The sequence below is a fragment of the Panthera leo genome, chromosome B2 (genome assembly GCF_018350215.1).
Source record: "Panthera leo isolate Ple1 chromosome B2, P.leo_Ple1_pat1.1, whole genome shotgun sequence".
In the NCBI taxonomy this organism is placed as follows: domain Eukaryota; kingdom Metazoa; phylum Chordata; class Mammalia; order Carnivora; family Felidae; genus Panthera; species Panthera leo.
The window spans coordinates 137,155,996-137,170,673 of record NC_056683.1 but is presented as its reverse complement, the minus strand read 5'-3'; the positions used below and the strand labels follow the sequence as shown (position 1 = coordinate 137,170,673).

At 42.1% G+C, this 14,678-nt stretch overlaps 1 protein-coding gene across 1 annotated transcript in view; it reads left to right on the top strand.

Moving 5' to 3' along the window:
• Nucleotides 1-9,924: 9,924 nt before the first annotated feature.
• The window catches only part of RGS17 (regulator of G protein signaling 17), a 91,827-nt gene continuing 87,073 nt past the window's right edge, over nucleotides 9,925-14,678 (top strand). The window contains exon 1 of the mRNA XM_042940103.1: nucleotides 9,925-10,085. The gene's annotated coding sequence lies outside the window, so the exon portion shown is untranslated. The remainder of the gene's footprint in view (nucleotides 10,086-14,678) is intronic.

Genomic DNA, 14,678 nt, shown 5'->3' with positions numbered 1-14,678 from the left:
AAACTGGGCTGGAGTGAGTTTAATAATGGAATGTGACCAAATAATTATGGAATCTGCCCAAGATATCGTCAAGGAATGGGAAAAAGAGATTTGACACAGAAAGATTTCAAACTATAACTGAAACATGAAAACTGTGTAATTTAATATTCTATCAGATTGAGACTGCTAAAAAAAGAAAAAAAAGAGTTACATAGACAAGGAGGGGTCATAGGACCCTGTCTAAGCAGTGAAGTGTAATTGATGTTCAAGTTCAAAGATAGTGGGGATTGTAGCCCTTACATTAGGTGTCAAATCTCAGCCAGTCTTTAACCCTGGATCATTTAAGCTTTAGTTTGCTCATCTACAAAATGTAAAATAAACCCAAAGTAAGAAAGTATATCTGTTTGCTCAATTTAAAAAAGGATAACAGTACCTATTTTATAGGGTTCTTGTAAGGATTAAATCAAATTATAGATACAAAGGGAAAGAGTGCTTGACACCCATTGGATGTGAACTCATTGGATGTGAACTTTAATGACTGGGGAAGCATCCTGCAAGCCAGAAGACTTTCTGGAGTTGGTGACTCTTGGGCCACAGCATGAATAATAGGAGACGGGGGCCCAGCGAGGGCTTTGGTAACAAGAGGGGATGGGAACATTCTAGATGGTGACACAGCATAAGCAAAGAAAGTAAGAAACAGAAGCATGTGATGTTGGAGGGGTGGGAGAGGGGTGGGGTGCAAACATTTTGGTGCTGCTGGCGTGTAAATTGTTAGTCAAGGAGAGAAGTCTGAAAAGGGGGGTAAGGACCCGATCGTGAAAAGCCTCGAGTGCCCTACCTCATAGCATTCTGTGCTCTGCATCCCAGAGAAAGGTCTGAACTCTTGAGTTATTATACATACAAAGTCCTTTTTGATCTAGCTCCTGCCCACCTTTCAGAATTCAGGAGCTCATGCGGTGCATAGACAGGCAGATAGATGACGCCAACAGACCTGAGGCTTCCTGAATACATTAAAGGTCTTAGGCCTCAGCACACGACTCACACTTTCCTGAATACTGGAAACGGTCTTATTCTTCCTTCATGTGATGAATTCTTCCTTTCAAGTTTAATTTAATAGGCACCACCACTGGGAAGCCTTGTCATTCTTCTTCTTCTTCTTCTTCTTTTTTTTTTTTAATATTTATTGGGGACTTCTTCCTACACAGCACTGTGTAACATGTTGGGGCTGCAGGGTGAGCAGGCAAAGTCCCCGCCCACAAGAGACAATTCTCACGGGGGCGATGATCCAATACCTAGGCAAGTATTAAACGATGTTATGACTCAAATCCGTGCAGGGGCTCTGAGAGCCCTGGACTCTAACCCGGGCCCCTGGGATCAGAAAAGTTTCCCCCTCGTGCCAAGGATTCTCCTCCTATGTTCCTGTTGCACCCACTTAGACTGCCAGGGAGGAAGGAGGAGGAAGAGAAGAAAATGAAGACGTGCTAAAACATTACGCCTTGGTATGTGTCAGCAGCAATGATAAAGCACTTTAGATGAATATCTTATGTAGCCCTCACAACAACCCTAGAAGACATCTAGTTGTTATTCCCATTTCAAAGACGAAGAAACCGAAGTATCAGAGGTAAATTCACTTGCCAATGTCACTCAGCCAGTGAGTGGGAGAACAGAAACTCCAGCCTCGATCAGATTCATTCCACTTCCAGTCTGTAAAAACACTGCACCATGCTTTTTGTCTAGCCGTAAAATGTCCCCATTTTGAAAAGATGATTAGAGATTGAGAGCAATTATCACAACTCGCTGTAAATATTGTTTCCGTGTCTGTGTCCCTCATTAGCCCATGTCCTTCCCCAGATTCTAGGAGCTTCTCTAGGACATGGAGAATAGAGTCTACATATTATTCACCTTTTATCTACAGTCTCAGATAGATGACTCAAAATTAGCACCCAGTAAATGTTCATTGGAATGCATTAATGCAGATAAGAATGAACGAGTCTTTAAATGAATGAATTATCTTAGGAGCTGGAAAGAACCAAACACATAGGAAAGGTCACAGAGCTCTCGGGGTTGATGACAGCCGGTAACAAGAAAAGGCCCAGGCCAAGGTGGCAAGTTGTTAGCATTAGAGAGGTCCAACCCACGGCAACAGGCAGATGTCCCGGCCACCGGGCAGATCTCTGTCGTCAATAGATTCGGCAACAGGAAAGAGACCGAAAACCAGACGGGCACGTGGCGGGCATCAAAGATTTGGGAAGTGGGTACCGGACAGTGCAGCACTGAAGCAGGACCTCATCACACTTGGGTAATAGAGTGACAACAAAAGGAGGCATTCAGGGCAAAGGGAATAAAAAAAAAGGAGGAGTTCTGAAGCATAGGTTCAGGATTCAAGGTTACAGCTGCACCAGCGTTAAGAGGCTGGTCGATCTCTCTGCACTGCCCCTTTCTGGAATCCCTCTGGTTTTTTGGACCAAGAGGCCCTGCCCAAACTGTTGGTTAAGTCTGTTTATAGTAATTTATTAGTCTCAGCTGTGGGGATAGGCGGACTCTGGAAGCAGGAAGTCAAGCACATCATTATTAAAGGAAAGTTTCTGTGATCAGGCCAAAACCAGTGGAGACATCCCTGATTTCTCAAATTCTTTTATACCACACATCCAAACAGTCAGCAAATCCTGTAAACTCTACTTTGAAGACGTATCAAGCATCTTCCTACTCGTTCATACTCTCACTGCTGTGACTCTGCTCCACACCCCGGTCATCCTTCCTCCTGGCTAACAGCAGTGGCCTCCAAATCCCACTCCTGGCTTCTGTTCTGCCCCCCGCTTGGTGTATCCTCAGGTAAGTAGCCAGAATGGGCCTATTTGGTTGTCGTCTTTTTCTTAGCGATCTTTAGCAGTCCTTTATAATCATTGCAAATAACCTTCTCAAAGACTAGAGCTTGTCTTCCATGGCACTCTGTTCAAAACCTTCCGATGGCTCTCCGATTCACCCAGAGTGCACACCAACATCCTGAGCTGCAAGGCAATGCATGAGTACCTTCTCTCCTCTCTCTCACGTCATCTCTTACAACTCCCTCCATTTGTTCACTGATGTCCATTTGTTCCCATGACACGCTCTCACTGAGGGCCCTGCCCATGCACTATCTTTTCCTCTGCTGGAATGTTCTGTCTCCGGATAGCCATGAACTCAACCTCTTGCTTCCTTCACAGATTGACTCACCGTCTCAGTGAGGCCTTCTTTCCTACCCTATGTATAATTTCAGAACCCCTTCCAGCTCACGAGCACACATACTATCCCCTTTTCCTGACTTAGTTTTTCCCCTTAGACCTTATAATGACCTAATTTACTATATTTTACTTATTTACTTTGATTTTTGTCTCCATCACTAGACTATAGGCCCCCAATGGCTAGGGATTTCTGTTCGTTTTGTTTCTTGCTGTATCTCCAGTGCCTAGAACACAGCCTGCCAGATAGCCACATAATAGATGCCCAGTATATATTGCCCAAATGAATTAAAAAAATAAATAGAAGTTAGGTACATTTATGTGTGGAAAAGGTCCTGATTAAGACTTTATGACTAACTAGAACTAAAACTAAAGTTAACTTTGTTTAAATTTTAGATCAGGGAATCAATAAAGTTGAGATGACTGATACCATATGTATGTGTGTATGTGTGTAAATAACATGTGTGTGGGGGGGAGTTGTGAAAAAGAAAGAGAATCTTCTCATGTGTTTACTCACCATTTTAGCTTTTTGTAATCCAGGAGCTTTTACAGAGCCTTCAATATGCCAGTGTATTTATCAAATCCCAAGGAAGAAATTTACAGATCAATTTCCATTATCCCAGTTTATTGACCAAGTGAATTCATTGTTCTCTGAATACCAATTTTGGAGAAAAAATAACAGTTTGAGGGTTCTTCAAGAACTATTATCCTGACTATATACAACTCCTCTTTTTCAAAATCATTTGACTCCTTATTAACTAGAATAGAGGTTTCAAATACTAGATAAATGTACCAACAGCATATCAGACAGTGTTGAAAATTACAATCATCTTTCTTGCTTATCTCAGATTTGGCCTCAGAATCCCGTGCAACACATTAGTAGCAAGTGACTAGACTTGGAGATGAAACCAGTCTACCACACCCAACATCTTACCCCCTCCCCACACACCACAATGTAGCCTCGATCTACATTTAAAACTTAGTAACTTTATATAAGTAAGCGATACTAATCAAGTTTTCCCATACATAACCTGTTATTCTGAAACAACACACAATCATGATGCCATATTGATTTGCAACCCAAATGTCTTTCCACACATCTCAGTGTAGATACACAAATGGCTCTCATTCTTTGCCAATCACCCGAAAAGCCACAGTCAGCTATAACCACTGAGCTGAGCATGATCTCTCTAGACTCTGCGCTACTCACTACTTTATTCCTTATGTTCTGACTCATTTTGCAATCTCCCCAGAGCCCTGTACAATGCCGTGCACATTGAAGGTGCTTAGTATTTTCTAAGTGGCTGTCAACTTAAAGTTTAACAAGTAACTTCCTATTTGAATATTGTATTTTAAATCCCTCCTTCCTTGAATTCCTATTTCAAATCTGCAAAGCCATTCAAAATTAGTTCCATGTAATACAAAGAAAGTTTTCAGTGTGTACTTCAATGGGCCACTTTGATCATCTGCAATTTCTATGCTGTGCAGTTGAGAGTTCTGATTATAAAACATGCAATTTCCTTTTTCATCATTCTCTGCCCTACCTCCTGGAAAGAAATAAAATAATAATACCACATTATCTCAAGTGTTCTCATTGATTTCTTCTGGTTCCTTCATGTATGTAAAAGCCTATCTCACTTGGATTATAAATTCATGTCAAGGAGAGGAATATTATTTTCCACTGTATTTCTATTTCCCACAATGCCAGGACAGACATTTCCTAAGAGCCCTTTAAGTGAGTGGGTGAATGAATTAATAGATGGATGAGACTGAATGGGCAATCATGCACAGTATTAGGTAAATTCTACTTAAATTCAAATGTGAAGACTTAAGGTGACACCGTGAAAGACTTGTGTATACTCTGAAACTAGTTCACAGGAAATCAAGAAACCATAGAGCCTTTAGCAAAAAATTGACAATGTGAGTACAGGTTTCTGATTTGCAATTTAAGTATGTTGCAATATGGAACTCAAAAATTAGTCACCTGGGCCCTTCTAGATTGTATACGTAATACTCATATACACAAAGATCTTCATTAACTTTCTGCATCTCTGAATTTGCTCTGCCATAAACCAGAACATAGTAAAGACCTGAGAAACTACCGTGAAATCAAACCACTGTCTCTCTCCCCCTGACTTCCGTCAGACCCTGGAGATAGGTCTGACAAAGCAAAAGTCTGGTCCACAATCCAGCTACCATCACCTAGGAGCCCTCAAAGATCTCAAGATAATATAACGTAGACCACTAAATTCTGACATTTTTCTCCATCCACAAAGAATCTGACTGTAATAATGGACCATTATTGTGCTCTCTAGGTGAAATAAACATTTTGTTATTTTTCCATGTAGAGCAGAGTAATATTGTCCAACATTATATGAGTGACCCATTGAACCAAACAATGTGAACATGCAGGGCCCATCAAATGAGCACTTGTAAAGTACTTGGGGTGACTGACACTTGACTCTATGTTGAGCGAATTTATGATATACAAAATTGAGCATAACTAATAAAAAATGGTCTTTATATCTGCTTCCACAGACCCATCCAATTATGTTGAGGTGTAAATGCACGAATGCCATTCTAACAATAATATTGAGCCTTTTAAAGCTTAATTCTGATAAGTTAAACAATTAAAGAAATTTCAATAACTCATGATTTATGTTTAAAAAAGTACATATAAAATGTAAAACTGTTAATTATATCTCATTTTACATATTTGGGAATCAGACTGCTTCCATCTAAATAAGTTCCCCGAGAAGAACCTGTCTCTGAGGTTTGATTAGAATCAATTGGAGAAACATGGTAAGTTCTATTTACCAAAAAGAAAAAAGTGTGTTTAAGGAGTCCTATTTTAACTCTCTTTCCAGCTCTACTCTGGAGAAGTTTGCCTAGATGGAGCAGTCAGTGTTTCCTAGATCCAAGCAAATTTCTTCCTTTTCCATCTGCTTTTCAAAGGTAGAACAGTTGATGTTCAATAAATGATCATGTTGGAAAAGAGAGAATAAAATGTAAATATGCTACATAATTTCTTACTGAAATAACCTTCTAAAGTTACCAAACTCACTGAGGTATATTTCAACTCTCCTAATGATGACAAATACCCCTAATTATGAATAAATGTACTATAAACATTTTGATGCTCTGTCCTTTTCCAATATCTTCTGTCTGCAAATATCTTACTTGCAAATCTCCTGTCTCCCTTACTATGAAGTCATTATACCAAAATCTGCTGCTGTATCCAGATTCTACTTGAAAAATGCATTCGTAATGGTATGGAAATGATCATGATCAAAAAGTGCTTTTCATAGTTACCACACAGCTGCTTGATAATGATAAGCTCAAGGAGTTCTGAAATTCTGCACAAAGAGAAGGCATCCCCATGGCTAAAATAAACTGCAATCCATTTCTGACTCATATATAATAATTTTATATAACATTTACATTTTTTGCAAAAAAAAAAAAACCACTTGAAGACATAATACCAGGCATATAGCAGACATTAATAAAGTTTATTGAATTGAATTATTCTCCTAATCATTATTTGATGCACTGGTGTTGCAAGTATTTCCTAAGACCCAGATATGCACATAGACCGCAAGTGGTGAAATTCTGTGAGGTGAAGGTCATTAAACCTGTGGTCACTTCCACCCATCTCTTCAACATTCAGAGCATAGGCAACACATCCAGTTCCTAAAACACCGTCATTGAAGATTCTGGCTAATGCGTAAAGGATTGCACAATAAACTGCAACTGTGAAAGAAAGTCACCAAGAAGTTACATTTGACTTCAGCAAGTAAATTACTGACTGAATAGCCAGCTGGACACAGGTGCAAAAAATTTCCCAAACAGCCATTATTACATTTTAGAGAAGTTCATGGAAGGAAAAGATCTCTCTCTCTCTCTCTCTCTCTCTCTCTCTCTCTCTCTCTTTTTGTTGTTGTTGTTGAGCTTGTTATAAAGTTGGTTCTGGGAACATTCCTCTGGCATCTAGTTTACATGTGTGACATTGCAAGGAGTGATCTTTGATAGAGCGGGCAGAGGAAACAAGGTAGACTGTGCACTCGGGGGAAACAACAGATTCTCATACGCAGCAATGAGGATCCAAGAAAAAGAAGCATCAGAAAAAAATAAAGAATGCTTTTTTTTAAGCGTGTTATTTATTCATTCAATCATGAATTCATCCGCTAAATCCTGAGCATATACAATGTGCCAAGTCTTGTTCTGAGCACTAGAGATAAAAGAGTGAAAAGTGTAGGCAAAGCTCTTGAGGTACATTATTCTAGAGGGGGGAGAAGGAGATAATAAACAAGTCAACATATGCAAGCTGACTCAGATAATGAAAAGTATTTGGAAGAAAATAAAGCAAGAAGATACAAGAGAGAAGAACTCTGGGGAAGATTACATTGAGTGGCTAGGTAAAGCCTGAGTAGGTGATACCTAAACAGAGACCTGTAGGATATTAAGGAGTCTACTCTAAAGATTTGGGGGCAGAGGATTTCAGGAGAAAGAACAGCAAGTACTATAAGCTAAACTTGTTCAAGAAAGTAAAAGAAATAGGCTGATGTGGCTACGCCACACATAGCTGTGGTGTATGGGAACATGGTCTGAGAGAACTAGACTGGGACAAGATTACATAAAGCCTTCTCGGCAGCGGTAAGGGTTAGAGATTGTATTTAAAGTGCAATGAAAACTCGTTGGAGAGTTTTAAGCAGAAGCATGGCATGATGGGATTATGTTTTTAAAAGATCACTCATCTGTTGTTCAGAGAATGTGTTGTTTTGGGCTGTGGAGGAGGAACTAATTGGTGGCTTTTGTGGTAGTTCCTGTGAGAGACGAAAGAAGCTTGGACCACGGTTGTAGCAAAGGAGAGGGAGCGATGTGGATGAATCGGGGATATATTTTGGAGGTCGAGACAAGGTGACTTGCTAATTAATTAGATGTGGGGTAAAGGAGACAAAACAAAGATAACTTCTAATTTTTTGACAAGAGTAACTAGGTAGGACAATTAGAAGAGGAACAGGTTTGGAGGGGGTGGATATCTGGAGTTCTGCTTCTAAGGTTTGGAGGGGGTCGATATCTGGAGTTCTGCTTCTAAGATGTCTGTTGAACATAATAATAGCATCTACCTTGTAGAGAAAATAAGAAGCGTATGTAAAACATTTAGGTCAGAACTTAACACACAGTAATGGTTCAATAAATATAAACTAGTATAATTATTCTTCAAATGGAGCCATAAAGGTAGTTAAGAACATAACAGAGTTCCGCAAGATCAGGACTGAAGATATAAATCCGGGAGGGACATAGAATTTGGGGCTGCTCAAACCATGACACTTTATTTTTTTCAACTTTTGTTTTGAAAACAACTTTGCATTTATCTTTTGCATCGTGGACCAATACTTTTGTAAAATCCAACAAAAATGAATTACTTTACAGATAAAATCAGACACAAAGGTACAACGGACTAATATGCTTGGATGCCAAGGCAATGTCAAATTATTGTGAAAGTTTCTAAATGTAACTCTGGATTTCTATACTCCTCTCTCATTACAGACCAATAAGGAACAACTTGCAGACCAACCCCAGTGGAGGGAATACACTTTGAAGAGCACTAACACTCAAAGCTATGATGTAGCTAGAGAAAGGAGGCCGGGGAGCAAACCCTGAGACCTATTTAACTCCCGTGTAGGTGAGGAGGGAGGAGGCCAGGAGGGTGTTCAGTATGGGAGCTTGAAATAACGCTAACACTGTTTGAATGTAGAAGAACACAAGCAATGGGAAATCATATATATTTACAAGTAATCAGTTTTAAGTAGGTATAAGAAAAAAGCCTAATCATTCCAGCCAGGAACTCACTCCTCTTCCCACAGATGTCACATCTCAAGAGAGACACCCGCTTGCCTAATTCACCCTCACAAACACTTCAATTTAATCATCAGAGATGCAATCTAGCGCTCATGATGCATTAAGCATCCAAAGCTTCTTCACTACCGAGCTGGGCTCCGCTAGCGAATGGAACAATTATCAGACCTGATAGCTACCTAGCTGTCCCCAAAGGATATTCCAAGCCCCTAGCATCAACACCTCTGTTAGTACTTCACGACTCTTGCCTTGTCATCGCCTTCTCTCACTCAAAACTCTGGCTCCAGTGGTCCAGACGCCCGAGACAGAATACATGCCCCAGACCAGATCTGAAATAATTCTTAAAGGCAAAAGGGTCAGATTTCTGGGTGCCGATGTCAACAAAGAACTCTTCATACAGTCGAGTCCTTTGGGGAGCAAAACTTGCTTAACCCCCCACTTTCTTGAACCCTCCCGCAGGGACTGCTTCCCCTGGGACCCCACCGTTGCAGCGCTTTTTTCCCCTCCTAAAAGACACGCTTCTTGTTTCCAGCAGTCTCCTAAAGCGCACGAGAAAATAACGCGGGCTGCGGGCGAACGTGAAGTTGAGGGAGCCCAGGAGGCTGAGCCTCTCCAATCAAGGAAGGCTCCCAGGTCCCCGAGGCTCCGGCGAAGCTCCGCGCAGACCCCCGCACCGTGGGCGCGGCGCCGAGGCGAGCGCGCGGGGGCCGGGCCACCGGGAGGGGCGGGGCCGTGACTCACGCGGCCGCGCGCCGGGGGAAGAAGCGGCACCTCGGGCCGAGCCGGGCGAGGGGCTGCGCCCGCCCGCGGGGCGCATGCGCGCTGCCGAGCGGCGCCCGCTCCCTCCCCGCCCACCCTCCCTCCTCCCCTTCCCCTCTCCCCTCCATCCTCGCCTCTCTCCCTCTCTCCTCGCCCGCTGGGTGCTGAAGTTGGGCGGATGGCAGCAAACCCGCTCCGCTAGAGGACCGAGCAGCCCAGCCTTGCGCCCCCGGACCCATCGGTGCGCTGCCCACACCTCCAGGCGACGGGGTAAGATGTTGCTTCTGAAACCGAGCGGTGCTAAGTAAATGACATCAAAATGTCTGCTTTGCACCGAGGGATGAATGTTTTAAAAGGTGGTGGCTGGGGGAGGTGAAGGTAAGAGGGGGCGGCGAGTGCAACCGCCGGAGCCCCGGCGGGGGTGGCTGCGGGCGCGGGGGTCTCGGCGCCGGCCGCGGCGCCGCGGGAGGGAGCGGGGGCCGCGCCGCAGGTTTGGGAAGTTGAATCCCGCGTTGCTGCCACCGCGCGGTCCGCTCGCCGCCCTCCAGCTGCTGCGGAGGGGCTGGGCGAGCGTCCGGCCCGCCCGGGGAAGCCTCGGTCGGGTCCGCAGCGGAGGGCTGGGCGCCTTCGGGGAGCCGGCAGAGAGGGCCGGGGGCGGCAGAGACCCCGCGGGGGCGCGAGATCCTGCGGGATTTTTGTGGTCGTTTGTTAGAAAACCGAATGTGAAATTAACAGTGCCCGTTCGACCGATCACCTCGGGGTGGTTTTTTTTTTTTTTTTTTTTTTTTTCCTTTCTTTCTTTGGGTAAATGCACTAACCAGGTGGGGAAGGTGTAAGCCTAAGGGATTGCAAAAATGCATACCTTGAGCGTCGGTCAGATATCTGAGTGATGTGTGTGTGTGTGTGTGTGTGTGTGTGTGTGTAGGGCGTGGGGGTCTCTTTTGTTCCTCCCCTCCCGTTAGTCGTAGGAAAGGGAGTTCTTGTGTGCACGGTTTAGGGTAGATTTCACAGGCACCGAAGGGACCAGGAGGAGGAACGCCCACCAACCCCTTCGCCTGTGTCCGGGTGGGTGTATCCGAGACTCCCCTACTGGGGGTGATGGTGATTCTTTTTTTTGGAGATGGAATCACAGTTTAATAGCTATCTTCTCGCCAGCCTCCGTCCTCCTCTCCTCTTCTGGTGCTGCGGCAGAGACTGGATGCAGACACTCGGCCGTTTCCTCTTCTCCCTGCCTCCGGGTCTCCGTGAAAAATGTCGGAGGACTGGAGGATGGCGGAGGGACAGAGCTGGCCTCGGAAGCCGAGGAAGGGGGGATGCTCCCCGGGAGCGGGAGGCTCTTGGCAGTGCGTCCCGGGCAGCCCGCGCCAGCCTTGGGAGTCGCTGGGGTCCTGGAGACTGAGCGGGGGTCGCCTGGCCGAAAAGATGCCCGCTGTGCGGGGACCCGCCCTGCGTCCTCTGCCTCCATCCGGAGTCCCGGACGCTGCTCACCTGGGACAATCTTAGTCGCTCCGGGGAGACTGACCCTGGCTCCTTGGCAGAGTTTTCCTAAACCTCCCTGACCCTTCGAAAAATGCCTCCTTCTAAAAGAGTCTCTGGAAAGGTTTGTCTAGGGAACTTTGCAACCTTCCCATAGTTGTTGTTGTTGTTGTTTTTTCCAATTTCTTTTTGGATTATTTTACAGGGAGCTTATTTCCATCATGGGAAGCCTATCATAAATAATAGAGAGAAATCTAATAGTTTAGTTCCCGTTTAGAATAAACATTTCTGAGACTAGATATCATCTGCATTTCCGGCGTTCATACATACCGGTTTTCCGGGTAATGCATCCTTCCGAAATCATTTAATTGGAGAAAAGAGAAACAGTTTTTACTGTTGTAGTGGAAAATAATGTTTTCCTCCTGGTCGCATTACGGGTATTAAATAATTTTGGAAACTGAAACACTTTAAATTGTGTTGCTAAAGTCTCTAAGTAATAATAGCAGGTATCCATGAAATACACATTATAGCACTGATATCTAACACAAAGATGATTTGTACTCAGTTTAAATGAATGAGCAGTTCGACCTCCTTCAGTTAAGTTACTGTTATTAAGCCATTTCTTCTGTTAGCATGAACTAAAACAGTAATTAGTACACTCACTGGAGAGTAGATTTACTCAGTATTTTTGTAATCTTGAAAAACTGTAGTTAGAGAAACCATGGAAGGGTAGTTTACGATTTGTGGAGATGATGAAACAAGTGTTTGTTATTATGAAAAGATTGGATGGTATCATGTATTAAATAGGATGAATCTCCATGGCAGTGACAGCTGATCTCAGAACTATGGACCCTTATCCTTCCTCCTAAATTTGTAGTCTGAAAGATTAAGAAAACCACCTAATATACAAACAACATAAGGAATCTATTGTTCCAACTTAGACCTTTTTTACTCTGGTTTCTCAATGATTCCTTGGTGTTTAATACCCATGGAAGAGAATTAACAAGGAGATTTAATTTGCTGTCTGTGTTCAATTCTAAGGCATCCCAGGTTTTCCTTCGCAAATAGGTATCTCTTTGCTTTTAGGGATCTTCGTATAGGGTCTAAATTTATTTGAACTCAGTGTTGAAAATCTAAATTATTGTCATTCCTATGGACTTCCTATACTTTTGCTTAATGACATTCCTTAACATTTCCTACCACTAGGGCTTGGGACTTTGTAGACAAGGAGATATATGTATTTAATTATAATATATGTATTCTTACTCGTTTGATCTTATTATAACAGCCACATAAAAGTAAATAACCTAAGTCTATATCGATAAAAAATCTGATTGACTCATAAATTAAAAAGTCAGAAAACATTTGCCTGTTAATCTACAACTGTAGAGACAGTGGCCTTCACATTAGAAGTCCATTTGCTGAAAGACATTTGCTTTTCCTGAAAAATGGAAGGTGGACATGGACAAAGAAGTATGGAGCCAAGAGGATGGAAATCCATCCAACTGCATTTCTGCTCAGAATCCTTCTGATGGTCCAACTCTGCTTCCTTAACAATGAAAATACTGTACCACCCAGAAGGGCAAATGTGAGGACTAGTGTATAGCCTGTGGATGAGAATAGTGCTACGTGATATTAAAAACATTTTAGTTCAGGGGCGCCTGGGTGGCTCAGTCGGTTGAGCGTCCGACTTCGGCTCAGGTCATGATCTCGAGGTTTGTGAGTTCGAGCCCCGCGTTGGGCTCTGTGCTGACAGCTTGGAGCCTGGAGCCTGCTTCGGATTCTGTGTGTGTGTGTGTGTGTGTGTGTGTGTGTGTGTGTGTGTGTGTCTGCCCCTCCCCCACTCACACTCTGTCTCTCTCTTCTTCAAAAATAAATAAACATTAAAAACTATATATATATATATGTATATATACATATAAAACATTTTAGCTTATCTGACTAGTATAATTAGAGTAAAAGTATGAATGCATTGTAGAGCCTTCACATTTTATGACATTTACGGGGGTGTCCTGGATCCTCAGGAATCCTATATGTTTTTAGGGAAAGATTAAAAAAAAAAACAACAAACCTTAGATGTATGTAGCCAGGACTTCCAGTGTTAAATTGACAGTCTTGCCACCTTCTCTATCTCTTCCCATCTCTACTTATCCCCCAAAGACTTTCCCGATATCCAAAGAAAGTCCTTCAGACTGGTCCTCCTACTATTGTGCCAACATCTAGCACAATACCTGGCAAAAGGTAGGTGTTAAGCAAGTATTTCTTAAATGAATACATTTTGCAGAATTGAGATGGCTCACAAAAGTCTTTGGGATTACACTTATTAAAAGGAGTGCTCATGCTCATTACCCCATTAGTTTGAGTTCCTAAAGATCCTGTTCATGGTCCCACATCTTGGGAGGAAGCAATTTTTAGAATCGTCATTTGTGAATCTGCATCTTTTTAATACAGCAGTTAAACTACGGATTTATTTTCAGATTATGAAAGCATTATATGCTTATTTTAGGTCCCCTAGAACACATAAAAATATATGAAACAGAAAATTAAAATTACCTGTGGGCAGAGACATGGACGTGGTGAGCAGGAACTTTGGGTCAAGCTGACCTTAGTTTATGTTCTGGTTTCTCCACGGAAGAGCTTTGTCATTGTGGTAAAGTTGCTTACCTGATCGGGGTCTCGGTTTCCTCAGATATACAACAGGGATAAAACCCATCTCCTAAAATTTTTGCAAGCATAAATTTATTGCATTGTATATAAGGTGCTAAACATATGCCTGGCATATAGTAAGAACTTATAATTATCCCAATGCCTAAAGAATTGCTGTTGAAAATACGCAGTAGTTTACCACTATGCATAATGTGTACTATTTTTTAAAGAAGTAGAATCACATTGTAGAACTTCATACTTACTTTAAAAAAAAATAATATTACTTTGGTGTTTCCCAGGAAATTAAAAATGGTATTTTTTTAAAAAAAACACTGGTATTTTTAATACAATTTAGTGACTGCAAAATAATTCAACTTATGGATGTTTTAATTTATTTAGTCATTGTTTTACTTTTAGATTTTTATGTTATTTCCCATATTTTATTGTTGTAACTGAAGTACATCCTTATGCCTGGATTTTGTCTGTATATCTGTGTAGCATTTTTTTTTTTTTTTGTCTAGGTTTGATGCTTAGAGCAACAACATACTATTACCAACATACTATCGTCTTTTGAAAAATCTTTGCTAACTTGATAAATGAAAATATTTTTCAAACTTTTATTTCTTTTGTTACTAATAATGCTAATAGCTTTTTTAACATGTCAAAAAGAAATTATTTTTTTCTTTTGGTCTTGAAGGATAGCTTGTTCAAGTCTTTTGCCCGTTTTTTCTCTTGGTATTC